Consider the following 24842-nt stretch of genomic DNA (forward strand, 5'->3'; position numbering starts at 1 on the left):
TCAAATTATGGCACAGGTATTGTCTTGTACTCCTCTCAGACTTCTCATTTTCTGTCTTTGTAGGGCATGGATTGTTGGGGGGTTTGTCTGTGTATGTGTAACATCTAATATGAAGGAGTTTTAGCAGGTAACCTGTAGCTACTACTGCAGTGCAAAAAGTCTCTCCTCATACTAGTAACATGAGACCCTTCCAGTTCCTAAGGCTTATCAGATGTCTTCCCATACTGCCACATAAACTAAAATAAACTTCACCTGAAAAGGGGCTTTTGTGAGGAAGTGGAGGAATAAAGCCTTTCTTGGAAGGGTTCTTGTAGCTGTAAGAGCTTGCTCATCCTCTGTAGTTCACAGGGAAATAGGTATGGCCAACCACACACATAAGTGTAGAGCCCCTAGGTCATTTCAATGCAGAAAGGAAAGGGGGGGAGGGGAGAAAAAAGGTGCTGTAGCCTTTCTGGCACTCCTGAGGTGATGTATGTTCAATATAGGGCTATAGAATACATTAAAAAACAAACAAGAAAAAGAGAAAGCAATGTCCTCAACAGGGCTAAAATTCAGATGCCAGCTCTTCTCAGGAGCGCGGGTCTGATTACCACCAATCCCAGTGAAGTCAATTCAGAAACGTGTATGTGAAAATGTATTAAGTGTGGTACATTACAAACAAAGTGACATTACCTAATCAACGTGGAGATTCAAGCCATTTTCCAGGAAAGTGTCCCCAGTGTCTGTTCTTATTTAATTAGTACCCTCTCCCCAGTGTTTCTTTTATAAATCAGAGGCTAATCACCTGCACAGATTCATTTGCTAACAGTACTTACTTGAGTCACTTTCAAATTTTTCCAAACTTCTGCCTTGATTTTTTTTTCTCTCTTGGAACACAAAAAAAATGACCAATTATTTTCACATTCTGGAGAAAAAAAAAATAGAATTTGAGAACCTCTGTGCCATCCACCTGAAGCAAATTTGCACTGTTGAGTTATATCAGAGGGTTTTAAACTTGAAGTAATGGCATACCCTTGACCACAGCAGCATGAACGGCTATGCTAGAATTGCAAATGATTTTATGTATGTTGGCAGTAAGACACCATTGATATCATAGTGTAAAAAATGAATATAAAGTAGTGACTAACTTGTTGCTACTGTCAATCAAGGTTGGTTGTGGATTTCAATGAGGACAGAATTTGAATATGTAATACAGCTCTGAAAATGCACCATGGAGTATAAAATACTAGGCAGAAATGGAAAGTGATCAATAAGAAACGTTGCTTGAAACCATTAAACAAACATCAGCAAACTGAGGAAATCTGTAAGGATAAAATGACATCACTTTCATCACAGTTTGTAGTTAGTATTTATGGATTCAGATACAACAATAAGTAATGTACTAGATTTATATAATGCCATTTATCTCCTGCACAACGTTACTACAATATGTCATTCATAGTTCACAATAGTTATTTTACACTCTCAGGCTTTTATTTAAAATAACAGTGCAAGTTGTAACTTAATTATAAATCCATGAATGATGACGTGCAATACTTTTGAAGGATTCCTTTAGCGCAGAAGGACTTATACAGAATCTACAGATCATCTGCCATGTTTTGTGTTGTGGAGTGTCACTGCTATGATATTAAAAGAGACAGGTTATACCTGACCCACTGTTGATATAACCATAGACTGGTAAAAAATTCCTGAAGTGTCTCACAACCTTCCATCATTCAAGAGTAGTTGAGGGCAGATGTTTTCCATCAGACTGACAGTATTTTCACACCGCTTTCATTAAACTGTCATTTTAAAAACTGCTTCAATTTCAGCCCCCTTTCTGCTTTGTTAGTTTTAATGTATCTCTCTGTACCTTCTATGACAGGAGAGTTTGCCTTTGTTCTTGTTGTGTATAAATTTGCCAGAAATTAAGGCACACTCACACAGTTACCTCCATGAAGACTGAACATGATCATACAGTAGCAAACAGATTCAGGGCAAGAACAATCTTAAGAATTTATACTTACTTATGGTCTATTCTGAAAAGTTTTATCATGTATTAAGGCAGTGCAAATTGAAACATTTATGCAACTTTGATCTGAAAGAATCAGTAACTTTGATATACTAATGCTGTAGAACATATTGTTCACTAAACACAGCAAATGAATGCTTCAGCTTGTCCTGGACCTACATAAAATAAGATTCAAGAGCAGCAGTGATACAGCAAGCACAGCAAATAAACTGTGTATAATTGAATCAAATGATCCTTTAGAAAGGCACAAACACTTGGGTCACAACATTGGCAAAAGCTGTAGATGTAATTTTTTCTTCTAGAAATTCCATTCTTGTTTTTCTTGGCCTCAGACATTTTCTGTTCTTGTAAAATGTTGCCCTCGGGAGCTATGAACTTAGAAGGACAATAAAATACGTGCTTCAAAAGAAAAAAAAGTCTTCAGAAGTTATGCTGCAACACAGGAGATGGGAAGTTGGGTATATACATTCAGTACCAAAAAAAAATAATACTAATCAAATGCATCTTACTTCTCTTTCATGAAAACATAGAATAATTTGAAGTGAATCCTGAGGTCTTGACAAGTTTAGAAGTGTCTTTTTATGTTCTCCTGATCTTGGGGTTGTAGCATAAAGTTTAGTTCCTTGGTGCAAGTCAAGACAGCTGCCCACCCATGCATACATATATGTGAACAAAGAGGAGGAGAATGCAGCTCAGGTGTACAGTTGGATGGCATTGTTCTCCTTACACCCACACTGAAGCAGGGCTGATGAAGCAGCTGTGCTGCTGGCCCTTCTCCAGACCTGCTTCCAGCAAAGAGCCACATGCTGTATCTACATCCTGATGCTACCAGGTCACAGACTGCAGCAAATACCTAATCTGCATAGACACAGGCAGCCTTAGTCCAGCAGCAGCTAAATGCCAAGGACTAAACAGTTACCTAATACTCATTAACCTACTTCTATGCATGCATCTGTTTTTAAAATGACCTATGGATAACTGGGGAAAAAAAAAAAAGAAAAAGACAAATTTCAAAGGCAACATTACCCTATGTCTGGTTTCTATACCTACCAAAAGATCAATCAATACCAAGGATTCAAACTTACTCCCAATGAACTTGGTAAGTGCTCTTTTCTGTTAAGATAGATGATGACAACAGTTTCCTGCCTCATAAGGGTGTTCTGAGGATGTATGGAATTTAAGAAGTGCTCAGAAACTTCAATAATGAGGAATCAAAAGGCAGAAGATAAAATTCAGGCTGGTGATGAGAACAGACTTACTGAAAATGATCTCCTAGTTTTCACTGGAAGTATAAGAAATGTACATAAAGGACAGACCTGCTTTTGTTCATTTATTTGAAAAAACTATAAACCTAATAGATAACAGAAACAGTAACTGCTTTTTTTTGTTTGGTTGTTTCTCCAAAGCACTCGATACTTTTCAGGATTTAACTGCAATTGGCTTTGATATGAGTGACATCACATGTATTGAAAGCTGATTAAAGGACTATAGCTCACTTCTACTATTAGTTGTCCACCATTCCACTAGTTCACTTCCCCACCCTGTTTGCCACAGAGTGAAAAAAGACGTGAGAACATACTTATGAGGTGAAAATCAATTCTGAATGTTTCAGCTATTACATTAATTTGCTTAAGGTCAGCATCTGCTTCATTCCTGAGAAGTATGATTTGCTAGGACCCTTCTCCCACGTGCAGCCTGAAAGAATTACAGATCTTAGGCTCAAAAAAATTCGGGCAGTCTTGCATAGACTTTATAAATACTCTCCACGTGTGTGCATTTGTAGCCGAATGTAATATCCCATTGCAATAACTTCCCCTCCCCCCCCAGTAGCTTAGCAACTAGTAAATTCCTCTAATATCCATGCAGAGGGTATTTCCTAAATCTTCTCCTGTAGAATTACATGAAAACTTTCAGAAAAAATAAAACCTGATTTTAAACCTTTTTACAAGGCTAAACATTAATTGAATTTCTCCCATCTTTGAGTGAATACAATGCATAATTATTGATTGCCGTATATTCCTCTCAGGAGTGCTTTAGTTTGATTTTTAATATGTATCTCTATTTTGTATTTAATTTTTATCTTTTTTTCTACTTTTGTTTAAGTTAAAATCCCTTCATACAACTTAATTTTACAGAAAGTTTTCACATTGTCTTTATTCCCACTGCAGCTTTTTTATCAACATTTTTAGCTCTTCTTTGAACACATTACTTTTAATACCAGATCCTTTATGCTGCAACAGAGAGACTGTAATATATGAGGTTCTAAAGCTTAATAATTTACTTTACACAGTATTTCATTCCACACAACCTAAGTTTCACTGATGGCCATAATTTAAAAACTAACTTATTGTCTCCATTCTTAACATCCACAATTATTTCAGAGTTTTGCAACATTACATTCCATTATTTGGATCAAATGAAGTAATATTCATTCCTCACTCTGCAGTTTGTCTGGACACAATGATACCCACCCTGATAGTTAACACTAGCTGCAAGCATCTGAAATAACAAAAATGTGCTTTTCAGTTTATGATTTTAGCTTTTCTAGGAACTTTGAAAATCTGTCTGCGATATTCACTTATTTTGTGAATAAGTTTTATGACTCTTATTTGAGGTAGCCTGTCATTGGTACACCAATGACTGCAGCTTCCACATTGCAGAAAGTACAGGTCACCTGATTTGTACAAATGTGTCTGATTACGAGTGTTCGCCCTCATCCTTTTTGACACAGGATGTCTGAGAAAAAGTTAGGAATTCTTTTCATACACATGCAAATAAAAATGGTCTGAGTTATCAAGTTTGCAGTAGAAGTAAAATAAAGGTCTTACTTTTCTGAGATGAAATGAAAAGAAGGAGGGGCTGAGAAAACAGGTCTAAGTAACTTCCTGAAAGGCTGAGAAGTGTACATTCTTCTCATTGCATTAATCATTGTCAATCTTCTTTGCAAATCTTCATAGCAAAACTCTGCACAGGACACAATGTGTGCAGGCGCCTTAACAGCATGTTAGGGTAGCACACTTAGTACCGAGTTAGTGATGACAATGCCACACTGCTGCTGCCATTTGAGCTTTGCACATCATGTTCATGCCTCAGCTCCACCTTTCGAAACATTTTGGAAGGAAGTGGGGCTCCACATCCCACAGACATGTTTATGCCCCCCACACAGTGTACTACAGAAAAGTCAACCTGCCTGTGAAGTTAAAGAGCAAAGTGTAGCCAAGTCAATAAAGATTTGTGGTACTGGCAGAGGATCCTCGTGAGCCACAGAAATGAAGGGATAGATTGTGGATTAAATACTATATAAAGATGAGGTGGTTTAGCCCCAGCCAGTAGCTAAGTGCCACGCGCCACTCGCTCACCCCTCCCCCAGCGGGATGTGGAGGAGAACAGAAAAACAACAGCAAAGCCTCGAGGGTTGGGATAAGGGCAGTTTACTGGGACAGCAAGCGAGAGGGAAACAATCAACAACAGTGCTGATAACAGATAGTAACAATGGTGATAACAGAGAACGATTTTACCAATCCGACGACCGACCGACGGACCGGACGCTCGACCTGTCCTGGAGCCACGCCGACACGCCGAACCCACCCCTGCCCGACTAGCCCCCTTTTATGGTGAGCATGATGTCACATGGTATGGAATAGCCCCCAGCCAGCTTGGCTCACCTGTCCTGGCTCCTTGGGAAATTAACTCTATCCTTGCCAGAACCAGGACATTATCCACCCCTTATTCCATACCATCTACGTCATGCCCAGATTATTTTACAGATCTCATTGCCTTACTCTATGGGCTATCGCTCTAAAATGTCTGTCGAGTTCATTTAGTCCATGGTTTTGGGTTCCATCTGCCATTACAGTCTCTCAGAGCAGGAGCAATGGTGCGTGCTGCTGGATTGTTGCACGCTGCATCCGGAGTCTTCACAGCCGGTGTATCTGGTATGGTCCATGCTCACAGTCTGGATGCCAAAGATGTGATTTTTTTTTCAATAAAGTTTCTGGGCACCAGTTGAAGTCAGTTCTAGTTCCATCATCGTGGCACTTTGTTCAGTTTCAAAGTCCGTCCTTCATTAGTTTTGGGTGATTCTTATGGTCATACCATTGATACAGTATATCGCTATTAATATCATGCAATTTAATTTATTGGCTATTTTCACCCAAAATCAAATCCCCTTGGGGTACACACTGGACTTCCCCATCTTTTCTCATCACCCACCAAGTGCACCCTGGTCCCTGAGCAAAAGCAATCCCGCAGATGGGCTTGCCTTTGCCTGAAGCAGGGATAACCCAAACTGTTTTACCCAACATATTTTTCATGTGCACCACAGGAACTTTATCCCCTTCTACTGGGCGTGGGAATTTTGACTGGGCAGGGCCAGCTCGATTGGTAGATCCCTGAGTGTTAACTAACCAGGTGGCCTTTGCTAAATGTGTATCCCAGTGTTTTAGAGTCCCACCACCCATTGCCCTCAGGGTAGTTTTTAGCAGTCCATTGGACCTTTCAACTTTCCCAGAGGCTGGTGAATGAGAGGGGATGTGATACACCCACTCAATGCCATGCTCTTTGGCCCAGGTGTCTATGAGGTTGTTCTGAAAATGAGTCCCGTTGTCTGATTCGATTCTCTCTGGGGTGCCATGTCGCCACAGGACTTGCTTTTCAAGACCCAGAAGAGTGTTCCGGGCAGTGGCACGGGGCACAGGATATGTTTCCAGCCACCCAGTGGTTGCTTCCACCATTGTAAGAACATAACGCTTGCCTTGGCGGCTTCGCAGGAGCGTGATGTAGTCGATTTGCCATGCTTCCCCATATTTATATTTCAACCACCGTCCTCCATACCACAGAGGCTTTACCCGCTTGGCTTGCTTGATTATGGCGCATCTTTCACATTGATGGATGACCTGTGAGGTGGCGTCCATGCTCAAGTCCACCCCTCAATCACGGGCCCATCTATATGTCGCATCTCTTCCTTGATGGCCTGAGGTGTCATTCATGGGCCCACCGAGCTATAAAGAATTCACCCTTACGCTGCCACTCCAAATCCACCTGAGCCACTTCAATCTTGGCAGCCTGATCTACCTGCTGGTTGTTCTGATGTTCCTCAGTGGCCCGACTCTTGAGTACGTGGACATCTACATGACGTACCTTTACAAGCAGCTTCTCTAGCTGGGCAGCAATATCTTGCCACAGTGGGGCAGCCCAGATGGGTCTGCCTCTACGCTGCCAGTTGCTCCGCTTCCACTGCTGTAACCACCCCCACAGGGCATTGGCCACCATCCATGAGTCGGTATAGAGGTACAGTGTTGGCCACTTTTCTCTTTCAGCAATATCTAAAGCCAGCTGGATGGCTTTCACCTCTGCAAACTGGCTCGATTCACCTTCTCCTTCAGCAGCTTCCGCAACTCGCCGTGTAGGACTCCATACAGCGGCCTTCCACCTTCGATGCTTTCCCACAATGCGACAGGACCCATCAGTGAAGGCCTCATATGGTTTCTCATCTTCTGTTAGTTTATTATACGGTGGGGCTTCTTCAGCACGTGTCACCTCCTCCTCTGGCGACATTCCAAAACCTTTCCCTTCTGGCCAGTCTGTGATCACTTCCAGAATCCCTGGACGACTGGGGCTTCCTATTCGAGCCTGTTGTGTGATCAGCACAACCCACTTACTCCACGTAGCATCGGTTGCATGATGTGTAGAAGGAGCCCTCTCTTTGAACATCCAACCCAGCACTGGCAGTCGGGGTGCCAAGAGGAGATGTGCTTCAGTGCCAATCACCTCTGAAGCAGCTCGAACCCCTTCGTAGGCTGCCAATATCTCCTTTTCCGTTGGAGTGTAGCGGGCCTCGGATCCTCTATATCCCCGACTCCAAAACCCCAGGGGTCGACCTCGAGTCTCCCCTGGTGCTCTCTGCCAGAGACTCCAGGTAGGGCCATTCTCCCCGGCCGCGGTGTACAGCACATTTTTGACATCTGGTCCTGCCCGGACTGGCCCAAGAGCTACGGCATGAACTATTTCTTGTTTAATTTGTTCGAAAGCTTGTCGTTGCTCAGGGCCCCATTTGAAATCATTCTTCTTCCGGGTTACATGGTAGAGAGGGCTTACTATCAAACTGTAATTCGGAATGTGCATTCGCCAGAAACCCACAACACCTAAGAAGGCCTGTGTCTCCTTTTGGTTGGTTGGTGGGGACATGGCTGCTATTTTGTTGATAATATCCATAGGGATCTGACGCCGCCCATCACGCCACCTTATTCCTAAAAACTGGATTTCCTGCGCAGGCCCCTTCACCTTACTTCGTTTTATGGCAAAGCCAGCCTGCAGCAGGATTTGGATTATTTTCTTCCCTTTCTCAGAAACTTCCTCTGCTGAGTTGCCCCATACAATGATGTCATCAATGTACTGCAGGTGCTCTGGGGCTTCACCCTTTTCCAGTGCAGTCTGGATCAGTCCATGGCAGATGGTGGGGCTGTGTTTCCACCCCTGGGGCAGTCGATTCCAGGTGTACTGGACACCCCTCCAAGTGAAGGCAAACTGTGGCCTGCACTCTGCTGCCAAAGGGATCAAGAAAAATGCATTAGCAATATAAATTGTGGCATACCATTTGGCTGCCTTTGACTCCAGTTCATATTGAAGTTCCAGCATATCCGGCACGGCAGCACTCATGGGCGGTGTGACTTCATTCAGGCCACGACAGTCTACCGTCAGCCTCCACTCTCCATTGGACTTCCGCACTGGCCATATGGGACTGTTAAAGGGTGAGTGGGTTCTGCTGATCACTCCCTGACCCTCCAGTTGATGAATTAGTTTGTGGATGGGAACCAGGGAGTCTCGGTTGGTGCGGTATTGCCGCCGGTGCACAGTTGTAGTAGCAATCGGCACCTGCTGCTCTTCAACCCTCAGCAACCCTACAACAGAAGGGTCCTCCGAGAGACTGGGCAAACTAGACAATGGTTCAATTTCCTCCGCTTCTAAGGCAGCTATTCCAAAAGCCCACCTGTAACCTTTTGGGTCTTTGAAATACCCTTTCCGGAGGTAGTCTATGCCCAGGATGCATGGAGCCTCCGGCCCAGTCACAATGGGGTGCTTTTGCCACTCATTCCCAGTTAGACTTACTTCAGCCTCCAACAGAGTCAACTGTTGGGATCCCCCTGTGTAGAAGACCGCTACTATATGTGGTTTCTCTCGACATTGCCATCGCACCACCACTTCCCTATGTTAACATCCTGCCTCAGAAGACACCACCCTCACGGTCTGCAGACAAATACCACCGTGTGCTTGCGCAAGAGCCAGGGCGCGAAAAAAAAAAGGCAGAAGGCGGCTTCCCGAGGAGGCAACACGTATAGCACAATCTGCACATACGCAATTGCAATCTGCACATGAGCATGGGACCCCTCTAAAGGAGCATGTGCTCTCTGGTGAGGGGGCTTTTCTCCTTCTTCCTCTCCTTGTGTATCTCCTGGAATCTGCTTCGACAAAGGCTGCGACACTTGAAAATCATAGATGGAGCTAACGGAACATCACTGGACTCGGAGTGGTGGTAGCTAGATTCCTCCCCAACTTGGACCCTCCCCCTCTCTATCTCTCTACCTTTCTATCTCCCTATCCCTCTGTCTCTCTCTTTTTTTTCCCCTCTCTTCCCTTTGCTCTTCCCCGCTCTCCTGGTTGCCTCTTTATATAGTTCTTTTCTCCCTGTTCATCAAAAATAAAGCTGAAAGGTTGTACGACATTTGACTCAATCTAATGTCTTAATCTCGTCCCCGGGATTGTAACGAAATCTCCCTGACATTGGACACCCTGTCAGACCAGAATTACAGATGGGTTCCACCCCTTAATAGCTGGATGGCATTAAAGTACACCGTGCACCAATGTCCACTGGAGCCTTGTACTTCTGTGGGTCCGATGTGCCAGGCCATCAGATCCACACAGCCCAATAAACCCTGTTGTCCCTTTCCTCCACCTGGCTGGAGGCAGGGCCCCTCTAATCCTGCTGCTCATCATATTCGCTGCTCATCTCTTGCAGAAAGGACTTAGAAGTCCCTTCAAGAGGATCATAAGTGCGATCAGGCCTTCCGCTTGATCTGGGGGGCTGCCCGGTGGAAACTGGAGCAACATTCTTTCTGGAAGAGTCCATTTGTACAGCTGTCTTGCCTTGCAGCTCACATACTCATGCCCATGGGGTTGCGGTAGCCTTTGCATCCCATTTCCTCATGTCTTCTCCATGGTCACGCAGATAAAACAACAGGATACCTCATGGTGTGTATGCTCCATATCCCCTCTCCGGAGCAGAAAAACCCTTACTCCTAACAGCTGAAATATGGGTCTGTACAGGTGGGGAGTAAGATATATCCTCTTTGAGTTGCTGGACATCCTGGGACAGTTTCTCCACAGCCGAGACAAGGGAGGAAGAAAGGCTCTCTTCATACTGCCAGAGTCGGCCAGCCACTTCGTCCACTGTGGGTGCCTCTTCACTTTTCCAGTCGATTACTGCCAGTGAGTTGGCGTACGATGATGGTGCTCTTCGCACAAATTTTCGCCACATGGGTCGGGTACAGTGGACTTCAGCGGGGTCTGTGGGCAACTGCATGTTGTCCAGTTCATAATAAACCATTTCCGCACGGCTAATTCCCTCAGATATTGGATACCTCTCTCCATGGTGGTCCACTTGCCTGGACAACATACGACATCTTCGCTGAAAGGACACCTTTCCCTCACACTTGACAGGAGTCGCTTCCAGAGGCTGAGGGCCTGCGCCTTCTTCCAATTGCCTTGTCAATGCCCCCTTCCCTAGACAAGGATCCTAGCTGCTTGGCCTCCCTGCCCTCCAGTTCCAGGCTACTGGCCCCGTTATCCCAGCAGTGGAGCAGTCAGGTAATAATGTGCTCCCCTGGAAGGCAGCTGAACTCTTTTCTCATATCTCGCAGCTCACTCAGGGACAGGGATCGGGTGATCACTTCTGGTTCTGGCTCTTCTTCTTGTTCGCGTGATGGTCCCAGTTCTTTGTCATCCTTAACTAAGCGAACCAATTTCCTTATGTATTTCTTCTTGTGTATAGGGGCAACTGATACTGGTATGGGTTGTTCTTTCGGCTCTAGGTCTCTAGATACCCACCCATACTCTCCCACATGCGATGCCAGCCCCGACTATTCAGCCTCTGGGAAGATCCCTGGGTGGTATTCTTGAAACAATTTTTGCTAACCCTGAACAGAACTTGGAAAACATGCAGGAAACCTAGCAATAGGAATATACTGGCCTGAACGTTCCAAGGGTATTCAAAATTCTCAAAAATTGTTGTGACCAACCAAAAGGGAAAAGAGGAGGTGAAAGAGTGGGAGAAGGTATCCCTCCCATCTTCCCCATAGATTGGGTGCAATTATTAATCAATTCTGAAAGATGTTGACCGAGGTACGGACATGACAGAAATGCTACATACAAGTACCAGCTCAGACTCATTGTAATGGGTTGACCCTGGCTGAGGGCCAGGTGCCCACCAGAGCCGCTCTATCACTCCCCTCTTTCATTAGACAGGGGAGAAAAGCTACAATGAAAAAAAAAACTTATGGGTCAAGATAAGGACAGGGAGAGATCATTCTCTAACTATCATCACGAGCAAAACAGACCAAACTTAGAGAGGGAATTCATCTTATTTATTACTAAGCAAAACAGAGTAGAGGAATGAGAAATAAAATCAAATCTTAAAACAACTCCCCCCACCCCTCCCATCTTCCCGGGCTCAACTTCAGTCCCGGCTTCAAACCTCGGCCTCCCCCAGCGGCACAGGGGGACGGGGAACGGGGGTTACGGTCAGTTCATCACACGGTGTTTCTGCTACTTCTTCATCCTCAAGGGGAGGACTCCTCTCATCGTTCCCCTGCTCCAGCATGGAGTCCCTCTCACGGGAGACAGTCCTTCATGATCTTCTCCAACGTGAGTCTCCTCCATGTGGTGCAGACCTTCAGGAGAAAACTGCTCCAGCGTGGGTCCCCCATGGGGTCACAAGTCCTGCCAGCAAGCCTGATCTGGCATGGGCTTCTCTCTCCACGGATCCACAGGTCCTGCCAGGAGCTTGCTCCAGCGCGGGCTCCCCACGGGGTCACAGCCTCCTTCAGGTGCCTCCACCTGCTCCGGCGTGGGGTCCTCCACAGGCTGCAGGTGGAATCTCTACACCCGCTCATCCTCCCTCCATGGGCTGCAGGGGGACAGCCTGCTTCACCATGGTCTTCACCACGGGCTGCAGGGGGATCTCCGCTCCGGCGCCTGGAGCACCTCCTCCCCCTCCTTCTGCACTGACTTTGGTGTCTGCAGATGTTCTTACATCTTCTCACTCCTCTCTCTGGCTGCAAAAGCGCTCTCTAACTGTTTTTTCACTTTCTTAAGTATGTTATCACAGAGGCGCTGATTGGCTTGGCCTTGGCCAGCGGCGGTTCCGTCTTGGAGCCGGCTGGCATTGGCTCTATCAGACACAGGGGAAGCTTCTAGCAGCTTCTCACTGAAGCCACCCCTGTAGCCCCCCCCTGCTACCAAAACCTTGCCACGCAAAACCAACACACTCATGACTGTCAATGATATCATAAGTCGTTATCACACAATACAGCAATATGAGAACGGGAACCCCTCTCCCAGAGGTGATAAACAGCACCGCAGGGATTACATAAACACGGGTTTTCAAACCAGAGCCATGTGACCAAACAGAACATCATTATGACCAGTGACTGTTTCAGTAACATTATAAATGCTTGTAACAACTTTGTTTTAACACACTTGGGTCAGACTTGACATTATCACAACTCCTCGAGCCCCATGTTGGGCGCCAAAATGGATTGACGTGGTTTAGCCCCAGGCTGCCGCTTGCTCACCCCTCCCCCGGCGGGATGGGGAGGAGAACGGAAGAACAACGGCAAAGCCTCGAGGGTTGGGATAAGGGCAGTTTACTGGGACAGCAAGGGAGAGGGAATCAACAACAGTACTGATAACAGATATTCATAATGGATGATAACAGAAAGCAATTTACTGGTCCAACGACGACCAACGGGACGCTCAGCCTGTCCCGGAGCCACACCAAACCCGCCCCTCCCCAGCTAGCCCCCTTTTATGGTGAGCATGATGTCACATGGTATGAAATAGCCCCCAGCCAGCTTGGCTCACCTGTCCTGGCTCTTTGTGAAAATTAGCTCTATCCTAGTCAGAACCTGGACAAGGACATATCCTCTCTGAGTTGCCAAACGTCCCAGGACAGTTTCTCCACAGCTGAAATGAGGGAGGAAGAGAGACTTTCTTCGTATTGCTGGAGTCGGCCAGCTACTTCATCCACTGTTGGTGCCTCTTTGCTTTTCCAGTCCCTTACTGCCCGTGAGTTGGTGTATGATGACGGTGCACTCCATGCAAATTTCCACCACATGGGTCGGGTACGTTGGACTTCCTCAGGATCTGTGGGTAACTGCGCATTGTCCGGATCATAATAAACAACAACTAATTTCCTCAGGTACTGGATACCTCTCTCCATGGTGGTCCACTTGCCTGGGTTACATACAACATCATCACTGAAGGGATACCTTTCTCTCACGCTTGAAAGAATTCCCCTCCAGAGGCTGAGGGCTCACGTCTTTTTCCTAATCGCCCTGTCCATGCCCCCTTCCCTAGACAGGGGTCCCAACTGCTTGGCCTCTCTACCCTCTAATTCCAGGCTACTGATCCTGTTATCCCAGCATCAGCGCAGCCAGGTAATGCTGTACTTGCCTGGATGATGGGTGAAATCTTTTCGCATATCTATCTCACAGCTCACTCAAGGTCAGGGATTGGGTGATTACCTCTGGTTCTGCCTCTTCCTCCTGTTCTCCAGATGGTCCTGGTTCATTGTCATCCCTTACTAAGCACACTGATTTCTTTGTGTATGTATTCTTGTGTATAGGGTGACTGACACTGGCATGGGTTGGTTTTTAGGTTCAGCTGCAGTCCCTGTCACAGGGGTTTGAGTAGCCGCAGTGCCTGTTGCTCTGTTTTCCCTCTCTTCCCCTGATGGTGCTGCCTAGTATCGAGCAGTGTTTGGTAGATAGTGGCCAGGGCCCAGCACATTGCAGTAAGCTGTGCCTCTTTGGAACAGCCACAGCATTTTCCTTTCCAATAGTCTATCACTGTATCAGGGTCCTGTAGTTGTTTGGGAGTGAAGTTCCAAACCATTGGAGGTTCTCTAGATACCTGCCCATATTCTCCCACCTGCCATGCCACCCTTGACTATTCAGCCTCAGGGCAGATCTCTGAGTGGTATTCTTAAAACAATTTTCTGTAACCCTAAAGAGGACTTGGAACACTTTCATAAGACATAGCAATAGAAGCATGCTGGCTTGAACATCCCAAGGGTATTCAAAATTCTCAAAAGCTGCTGTAACCAGCCTGAAGGGAAAACGGGAGGTGAAAGGGAAGAGGAAGTATCTCCCCACCCCCACCCCACCCCATCTTCCCCATAGATTGAGTGCAATTATTAATCAATTCCAAGAGATGTCGTCTGAGATACAGGCATGACAGCAATGCCATATACAAGTATCACCTTAGGCTCATGACCAGTGATGTCATAAGTCAGTATGACATGATACAGCAAAATGAGAATCCAGACCCCTCTCCCAGAGGTGATAAACAGCACCACAGGAAATAGATTCAGCAAGTAAGGGTTTACATACCACAGTCATGTGAAGAAACAAAACACCATTGTGACCAGCGACTGTTTACCTATCATAATAAATGCATAAAACAACTTTGTTTTAACAGTCTCTTTTCAGATCTGTCATTGTCTCAACCCTTTAGGACCCATGTTGGGTGCCAAAAAGGACTTTCATGTTTAGTCCCAGCTGGCAGCTGAGCACCACTCAGCTGCTCGCTCACCTCTCCCTGCCCTCCCTCCCCCCCCCACTCCGTGGGATGAGGAGGAGAATCAAAAAGGTAAAACTGGTGGGTTGGAATAAGGACATTTTACTGGGACACCAAAGGAAGAAGAAAGTAACAACAATACTCAGAATATATGAAGCAGGTGATACACAATGCAATTTGCTCACCTGACTGGATGCCCAGCACATCACCGAGCAGTGGCCCCTCCTCCCTTGCCAGCCTCCTTTATATGCTGAGTATGATGTCATATGGTATGGAATACCCGTTTTGCTGCTTTGGGTTACCTATCCTGGCTCTGTCTCCTCCCAGTTTCTCGTGAAAATTAACACTACCCTAGCCAAAAAACAGGACAGGTATATCCCCTATAACCAGGAAAAAATAATGAGAAATAAAGATTACCTTTTTCTTCCTTTCTATTTTAGGTAACACTTAATCCTCTTTGAATCATTGGAAACTGGGAGATTTACAGAGAGCTGAGAATCTTGTTTTCAAAGTCCACTTACAGGTCCCAGTATCTTGCTATCAACATCACAGTGTTAAATCACTCTAAATAAAGAACTTTAAAAGACAGTGCTACCATGTCCACTCAGACCCCAACACTGAGAACAAAGTGCAATTATGCCTCAGCGCATGAGGCTGTGTAGGTACCCCGCACACGCAATCTCCTTCCTCAGGCATTAGCCCCTTTTATAGTGTCAAGCTTAAAAGATATGTCATCTTTCATAGGTTATGCACTATGCATCTTCTGAAATAAATTCAGAACACCAATGGGGGTATTCAAAGTAATAATAGTAGTAGACAGAAGTAATAATTCAGTAGACAGAATCAATTGGCCAAACTGTAATTTTCAATTTAACACTAACACATACACAGATATAAACAGAAGGATACAAAATTCAATTCTGTCCTGGTTCTGGCAAGGATAGAGTTAATTTTACAAGGAGCCAGGACAGGTGACCTGAGCTGGCCGGGGGCTATTCCATACCATGCGACATCATGCTCACCATAAAAGGGGGGCTAGTCGGGTAGGGGAGGGGTGGCGTGGTTTCGGCGCCGTTTCAGCGTGGTTCTGGGACGGGCTGAGCGTCTGGTCGGTCGGTCGGTCGGTTGTTGGTTCGGTAAATTGTTCTCTGTTATCACCCATTGTTAATATTTGTTATCAGCACTGTTGTTGTTTGTTTCCCTCTCCCTTGCTGTCCCAGTAGACTGCCCTTATCCCAACCCTCGAGGCTTTGCCGTTGTTTTTCCGTTCTCCTCCCCATCCCGCTGGGGAAGGAGTGAGTGAGCGGCCGCATGGCGCTCAGCTGCCGGCTTGGCCTAAACCACGTCAAATTCATTGCAGGCATCTCTGTAGGAAACCAATTTATTCATAAAAGCACATTTTAAGTAGCTATTTGATGGATAAGGTGATCTTTGACTAGCTGAAGCAAATAATGGGATTACAATTTTATGCAAACCAGAATTCTGGATATGAATATCGCTAGGCTTTAGGGAAGTTCATCCTGAGGTGGAACCTTCACAGCTACCTGTTTAACAGGAGACCTGAATCCACAAGTTTGGGAAAGGCATTTGCGTTTCATACTGAGAACGGATCTCTAGGGCTTCCACTTTCTCTCCACACTTTCTCTCATCAAACCAGAAACGGCTTAATAACTGTAGAGCAAGCAACTGTTATTTCTGTGTAGTATCAATCTGCTAGATATAACAACCAGTAAATAGGAATTACAATAAATCTAGTTTTTGCAGAACTCTTTGTCTCCTTAACAAATTAGAAAGTCTTTGGTTTGTTCCAATATTAAAAGCTACAGAACATAGTGAATCGGGTATCGGCCTATAAACTGTAGCATAAAAACCAGCTTGCAGTCTAGTGAAGTTCTGAGGGTCAGGAGCAGGGAAGGAGCTTTCCCCCTCCTTTTCCCTGTGCTGACCTATTGCAGGTGGTGGTGTTGTCACTGAAATCTGGGAATAAACCTCATAACACCAATGTAGTGTTAAAAGGCAGGCATTCTTTATTGCAGCGCTGGATGCACGGGGGATAGCTCCACCCAACGTGCATGCCAGGTGATCACCAACACACAGGTTGTGTAGGATAAAAACATATATATTCATCTTTTTTCTCAGGAAGGGCAGTCCTATGATAATCATTTCTCAGAATCCATTTCCATATTCTCCTCCCCGTCACGCATGCTCAGTGATTTGAGTTGGTGGTCCTCAAGGGTCTCTGGTGGTCATCAGTGGTCTTGCACCTGTGTCCGCTGCGTGACCCTCTTCTTGTGGGCATGCGCGGTACCCTTGCTGTGGATGCACCTGTCCATAACGACTTCATAAGATTAATATCTCCAAACCTATTGTTCAGTTTGGTAGGAACTGTACATGGAACATAGCAGCATTGTACCTTGCCATGGTCAGTTAGTTTCATTACCTGTTACCTTGGTTTCAAACTAATTATCTCAACCTGATTCTATAGTTTCTATTTCACGGTCCCTATCCCGCGGTTACAGTGTCCTTCCCAGACTGTGAAAGGCTCTCTTCTCCTCCAGTTCTCTTGGTAGGGCTGTTTACATAGAACACACTCATATCAAATTGCTTTGCTTAGCAAATTTCTAATTCCATGTATATTATCCTTTTAGTAATGTATCTATATGACATGAAAGGAATCTCTAAGATCCACATCACAAAGAGGCCATTATATCGTGTTAGTGAATTGTGTATAAAATATGTAACAGTCATCATACGACGGTTTACAGAATTTCTTCAGTAGAAAAGCACCCCATCACAGAAATTTGCCTTGACAGTGTGAACACTAACTGAAAATAAATAGAGCTGTAATAACCCCTGGTCACTTTTAGATAACATACTGTTTTTATCCTTACAACAACATATTTCTGGACTAAACTTCAGCCATTTTATTCTCATTCTTCTTGACCAAATGCGAGGAATGTAGTTTACTGGAAATGATGATTCAGCAGCAAATGGAAGCTTTAAGGAAATTAGAGTTTTTAGACCTTGGAGGTGAAGAGCAGCTAGGAAACATTACTGTGTGAGACCTGCTAAAAAGTAAGAGCTTCTGAAAAATAAGCCTATGGCTTTGCACATATGTATGGTACTTCAGAAAGAGATAATGCAAGCAGTGTCCACCCCAGTAGATAAAGCAAGCAGCGTCCACCCCACATTTAAGCTAAGGAAAGACAAGATATATAGAAGGATTTTCACTGGTGTTATTGGACAATGGGTTTTGACCTGAGTGGACAACAAGGAGTAAGAAAGGCTAATAGAGTGAACAGTTCATTCAATTAAACATTTTGTGAAAAGCATGGGACTATTTTTCAAAATTCATCTGGAACTGTGAATGCTCATAATCAGTCTTTGCAAATTTTAACGAATAAAAAACCCCCAAAACCCCAACAAACAACTGAATGAAGGATGACACAAAGCAGAAATTACTAATATTTCTGTTGCTCTCTCTCTTTACATATTACTCCTCTCATTTAAATAGGTTAAAGAATAAAGTACTATTTATGTTAATGAGACATGTAAGTTTGAGCAAGAATAGTTAGCTTTCATTTATGCTAGGTAACTATATAAGCAGTACTGTACAGGATTAAAATTCTTGGGAGTTAAATGATAGGAAAGCTTCTGTAGTTACAGTTTTCAGAAGGCACTATAAGAACAGCAATGAGCAAAAATTCCCAGCTGTAATGGTGCATGTTTATAGTGGTAAAAATCAAAGTCTAACTCTCTTGGACAGATCAATACTCAGGGAACAAGAGAAGATAGATTAACAGCTTGGTAAAAAGAATGCACCCTATCAAACACAGTGGACAGGAGTCAGAAACAGTAAGTCATTTTCATTCACAAGGCCACACAAAGACAATTACTTTAAAGAAAATCATAGATTATGTGTTGAGTATTTTTTTTAATCAGTATAGATTACTAAATTCTTGTAAGACATGGGGAGTTCTTTCCTCTTAATGCAGTATAATTTAGGATAAAAAACATTTCTTTCATGTTGTTTAAAGTATGCTTACGCCCGTAAATGACAGTGTTTGGCAAATGCTGATTTCTTAATCACAGTCAGCAGGAGGGACCACTCAGTCTTTAAATCCTCTGGAGATGATCATGACTGTCAGGGTAAAACCTGGGCACATCACATCTGCAAACATACCCTAAACTACTGAAGAACTTACAAATAGAAAACTGATACTAAAATCTTCCTCCCAGTACCTCGAGATGTCAGGAAGGGATGGCTGAGGAGATGTTTGTGGGTTGTGGCTTTTGACTGAAAAACTTAATATGAGGGTTAAGGAGGAGTTTAGTACCTGAAGCCTTTTATGAATGAAGCCCCACATATATGAGGAATGAGAGGTGTTAAAGTTTTTCTATAATCTGGAAGAAAAGCCTTAACACCAAAAATACCTGCTTAAATATTTGGTCAAATTTGTTCAATACAAATAATGAGTTTTTAGAGTTGGGCACATTATACTTAAGTACACTAAATTTTATTGGTGTAACTTCCATAAATTCTTCCAATCATGAGCTGAAATTTTGACCTCACAGTCTGAGTGTTACAAACTATACGTACTTTTTTCAGTCCCCTGTGGCAATATAGGTATAAGTCTCAAGCTATTTTAGGGCACTTTAAAGTGGTTAGTGATTTATATATGGCATCTCCACACAACCATAGAATTACATTTTTGTTTTTACAACAAGAATGGATAACTTTGGTACAATGTTCAGTTCTAGCTAGAGCTTTTGTCTTGAGGGCCAGTTAATCTTGTATCTTTTCCTGCCCTGGTACAATTTTAAGGTTGTCACAGGAAGGATAAATTTCATGCCATTTTCTGTTCTTATTACAATCTTCACATTGTTATGAGAACGGATTAATTTAGTTCCATTTTCTGTCCTCATTACAGTCTGTTATGAAAATGGATCAATTTTATGACATTTTCTTCTAATCTGTTATGGGAATGAGAATATGTGATGAGAATGAGAAAATATTAAAGGTCTGTGAGAACTCGTGACATAGGCTGTAACAAGAAGAGAAAATGACACCCAATCCATTGTTGTGACAATCTTAAGACTATAAAGAGAACTCAGGGTAAAATTATATTTGTCCATTCATAAGACAAATATTGTTGAGAAAATTAGAATTGGAACAAATTTAATCAATTTTTGTGACAATCTGGACATTGTATCCAACCTCACAGTATGCTTTTGAAAGTATAGTACATTAATGGAAAGAGACACAGTAAGACTGTCCAAATGGCTCTATGTAAGAACATAACTGCTTTCAAGATTTTGGTAGATATAGTTGGTATACTCTGAGTCATAATTGCACAGTAAAGCATCCAGATGTCATTAATGGAAAACAGGAACCACAGAGAGCTTCAGTGAAAATCCTCACATAGTACTTCAGTACAGCCAGGAGTTCATCCAGAAAATAAGAGCCCTTCTTGTGTGAATACTGCAGCAGTTCCTCCTCAGGACCTAAAACATTAAAACAAATATAACAAAAATCAGTGTTAAAAAACCCCTATATGTTATATTTCCAAGAGCCAAAATGAGATCTGCTTACCATGTTACTACTTATTCATATATAACAGAAATCTAGAAATGAAAACAGTAGAATTATAGGTCAAGGTTTTTGTTTTTTTTTTCCCAATAATTTAAAACTACATATGACTACCAGCACAGTCAAGATTTTGTACTAGATGTACTAGCAGAACTGAAAGAGATGAGCTGCATAAATCAAATTAAGACTTTTGGAATCACTGGAGATGTACAAATTGAAAAATTAAATTTTATTGTAATGACTGCCTAAATAGCTTGTACCAAATGGAAAGCAAGTAATGGATATGAAATTTGGCAGTTTTCTAAAAGCTGCTAAAAGCCTGCTCTCCTAAGGTATCTGGTGTCAGATGTAAAATAGGCAGAGCGCTTTGAAGACAGATGGAAGAGAAAGAGCAATAAAAAAAAAAAAAAAAGGGCAAAGAGAAAAAGTTTCCTCTGTTTTCAGTTAAAAATGTCAGTGCTGCATCCAAATATATGTATGGCTGCAAAAGAAGGGTTAATACTAAAACTCAAATATCATGCAGATAGTAGCACTCCCATACTACTGTCAGCTGTTATTTCAACTCTGATAAGTAAGAATGGTTAATGTTACTTCAAATATAGCATGGATACCTACATCTCAGACTTGATCACAACTTCTGTCGTGGTATGTCTTGGGGAAATTTTATTCCTGCATCCGCTACATCTGTTAAAAATTAGCCACCGTGTACAAAAGAAAACCTACCAGAAGGGTTGTCAGCCAGTCTGTGTAAGTTTTAAGACCAACACACCTGACAGTTGTTTTACAGCCTTAAAAATTTGGAGGCTGTGAAAGTGTAATCAATGACAGTTTCAAATAAAAGTAACAGCAACAGAAATAGAAAATCCACTTATCATAAAACCAATTGTGAGCAAACCAGTAGACAAACAGGAAAAAACAGTAGGAAATGGTGGAAGAAATTATGTAAGGAAGAATAAATTTCTTATTTAAAGACAGATATTCAATAACAGTGCAAAAACCATGCAGAGAAAACCACCATCCCCTCAGCTGAACAGAACTGAAGCTTCACATGTTTTCTGTTCAACTTGTAGAAGTTTAAACTACTTTCTGGTTTTATACAATAATTTGAGATCTGTTCTTCCCCACCCTACATGATTCATTACAAAATGACCACAGGATATGGGATCACGCTGAACTTAACATTATGACAGTGATAGTTCACAGCACATGCATCAGTAGATATGAAAATTAGTGTGGAGAATAATACCTTTAATTACTATTTCTCCTGCTTCATGAGTTAGTGGGAAATTATACAGGACCTTTTTAATTAATAAAGTCACAGGCTGCGTTCATGACATAGGTCAATATTTTTTATTCTGAGGAAATTTTAACTGGACATGTTTACTCTGGTTATGTTACTCTACAGAAAGTAAATAAATAATTTTTTACATGTTGCTCTATAAAATGCCCAAATCAAGTGCTTTTGGATGTTACATTCTTTGCATTAATGTAAGAATTTCAGCTCAAATCCTCAAAGATCTTTAAACATCTAAGTCCCCCTGATTTCAGTATGAGTTAGGTGCCAAAATGTCTGTTTTTCAATACTCTTGGATATGCCTCATTTAAAGTCTGAATTCGAATCCTGCAGCATTAAAAAAAAAGTCGTAGGACTACTTACAGATGTTCTTAAGAAACTCTTAGTTTTCTGCCTCAAAGATAATAATAGCAACTTCACATTAACAATAACATAATACAGAAGTCTAAACACTTTCAAAAAGTTGATCTCTGAGCCTTGCAGTCTTTCATGGCATATCATCATCACTGTTGTGAGATGGGTTCCACCTCTGTTCTCTTGGTGAGATATCTTTGGGCAAATAATGCCCCACTATCCATTTTTCCTCCACTTCTAAGTGCAAAAAGGTCTTTTATTGCACCATAGCTTGCATGTAACTTCTTGTAAATCCCTGCTATGAGCTGTCTTCAATGGGGCTATCTGGGAGAATTGAGAGCCTTACTTAGATATCCAATTAGTCTTCATGTTTCCAAAAAGGCTTGAAAAGAAACCTATTACCTTGGGTTTTAAAATCACTAACTCCTAGTCTCTATTATGTAATATGTACGTATGTGTTGGGTTTGTGTGGCAAGGTTTTGGTAGCGGGGGAGCTACAGGGGTGGCTTCTGTGAGAAGCTGCTAGAAGCTCCCCTGTGTCTGATAGAGCCAATGCCATCCGGCTCCAAGACGGACCCGCCGCTGGCCAAGGCCAAGCCAATCAGCGCCTCTGTGATAACATATTTAAGAAAGTGAAAAACAGTTAGAGACAGCTTTTGCAGGCAGAGAGACAAGTGAGAAGATGTAAGAAACTCTTCAGACACCAAGGTCAGTGCAGAAGGAGGGGAGGAGGTGCTCCAGGTGCTGGAGCAGAGATCCCCCTGCAGCCCGTGGTGAAGACCATGGTGAAGCAGGCTGTCCCCCTGCAGCCCATGGAGGAAGGATGAGGGGAGGTAGAAATTTCACCTGCAGCCCGTGGAGGACCCTACACCGGAGCAGGTGGAGGCACCTGAAGGAGGCTGTGGCCCATGGGAAGCCCATGCTGGAGCAAGCTCCTGGCAGGACCTGTGGATCCGTGGAGAGAGGAGCCCACGCCAGGGCAGGTTTGCTGGCAGGACTTGTGACCCTGTGGGGGACCCACGCTGGAGCAGTTTTCTCCTGAAGGTCTGCACCTTGTGGGAGAGACTCATGTTGGAGAAGTTTGTGAAGGACTGTCTCCTGTGAGAGGGACTCCATGCTGGAGCAGGGGAACAATGAGAGGAGTCCTCCCCCAGAGGAGGAAGAAGCGGCAGAAACAACATGTAATGAACTAACCATAACCCCCATTCCCCGTCCCCCTGTGCTGCTGGGCGGGGGCGGAGGTTGAAGCCGAGAGTGAAGTTGAGCCCGGGAAGATGGGAGGGGTGGGGGGAAGTGTTTTAAGAGTTGATTTTATTTCTCATTCCTCTACTCTGTTTTGCCTAGTAATAAATTAGATGAATTTCCTCTCTTAGTTCAGTCTGTTTTGCTCGTGACCATAATTAGTGAGTGATCTCTCCCTGTCCTTATCTCGACTCACAAGCTTTTCGTTATACTTTTTCTCCCCTGTCTAATGAAGGAGGGGAGTGATGGAGCGGCTCTGGTGGGCATCTGGCCCTCAGCCAGGATCAACCCACCACAATGTCACAGTAGCATATTATTGTAGAATAGCATAATTTTTTCTTAACTTTTACCTTGCCAAGTAATCTTCATGTTTGCATTTATTCTTTGAGGCAAAATTGATGACCTCAGTCCCATTTAATATTAAAGCACACCTTATTGTATTATTACCAAAGATACCTTTTTTTTTAATGTAGGATTTAGCTTTGCTACAGGAGTGGTACCTCCAAAGTTCTCTGAATCTTCTGTTGTTTCACCTAAATTCACATTATCACACACAAAAACCTTAATTTTCTAGACAATAAAAAATATGTTCTTTTTTCTTCCCATGAAACAATTCAAGAGCCTAAAATGACACAACCAGCTGCACAAAGAAATTAAGTCTCTCAATCAGATATGGAATGTATACAGTTTTGTAATGACACTATTCAGAACCCTGCTGATAGACAACAGAGCAAAGAGAAATAGCTGGCAGCTGCCATTTCACCAATAATTTCCCCATTACAGTTAGCAGTAAATGTTTCAGCTTTATACATTTATGTAGATACATGATGTTTATAGTTAAATAACATTTTTCATGCATTTTCTTCAACAGTGATGAACAACTGTTTTGGTACTCAGTTCTTTTATTCATCCAGTGATTTCAACAGGAAAAAAGAACAGCAATGTAACACCTTATCTTACTTTAGCAACTGTCTGCTTGAAGAAATTGGATTTCTAAGGCCAATGCTCAAACAACATACATGCTCATTTAATCATATTTTTATTCAGTTAAAAGCTTCCTTAATTTTCTCAAGCTTTTTCTCCATTATTTCAGTCCTCCTTCCTTTCAATGAATGTATCAAACCAAAGATTTGACATATATATAACGCAGTATTTTGCATAATGTCCTAACAATACAACTTGAGTATGTAATTTTCTCACATTTTTTTTATTCATGGTCCTTTAAAAGTTCTGAGTTCAACCTAAATTTTACTTAGTTTTCTCCATTCTACTTCTTCTTGGTAGAGGGTTGATCTTTCAATTGTAACACCAGTCCAGTCATTCCAACATCACATTTTTTAATGCACATATATTAAATTTAATTTTAAAAAAAAAATCCTTCCTTGGGTTTTCTGAGCTGGGTTTACACTGTGCCACACTGTGATCATATGAAGAAACTTTCTGACCACCGTGCAAAATAAGTTTAATATCACATGGAAGTTCATGCAAAGTGATGCCAT

At 43.0% G+C, this 24842-nt stretch overlaps 1 long non-coding RNA gene across 2 annotated transcripts in view; it reads right to left on the reverse strand.

Moving 5' to 3' along the window:
- Nucleotides 1-24842, reverse strand: part of LOC142599409 (uncharacterized) — a 333928-nt gene that overhangs the window by 46534 nt on the left and 262552 nt on the right. For both annotated transcript variants that reach the window (XR_012832963.1, XR_012832962.1), the window contains exon 2: nucleotides 23075-23123. This is a non-coding gene — a long non-coding RNA (uncharacterized LOC142599409). The remainder of the gene's footprint in view (nucleotides 1-23074; nucleotides 23124-24842) is intronic.

The sequence above is a fragment of the Balearica regulorum genome, chromosome Z (genome assembly GCF_011004875.1).
Source record: "Balearica regulorum gibbericeps isolate bBalReg1 chromosome Z, bBalReg1.pri, whole genome shotgun sequence".
NCBI classification, from domain to species: Eukaryota; Metazoa; Chordata; class Aves; order Gruiformes; family Gruidae; genus Balearica; species Balearica regulorum.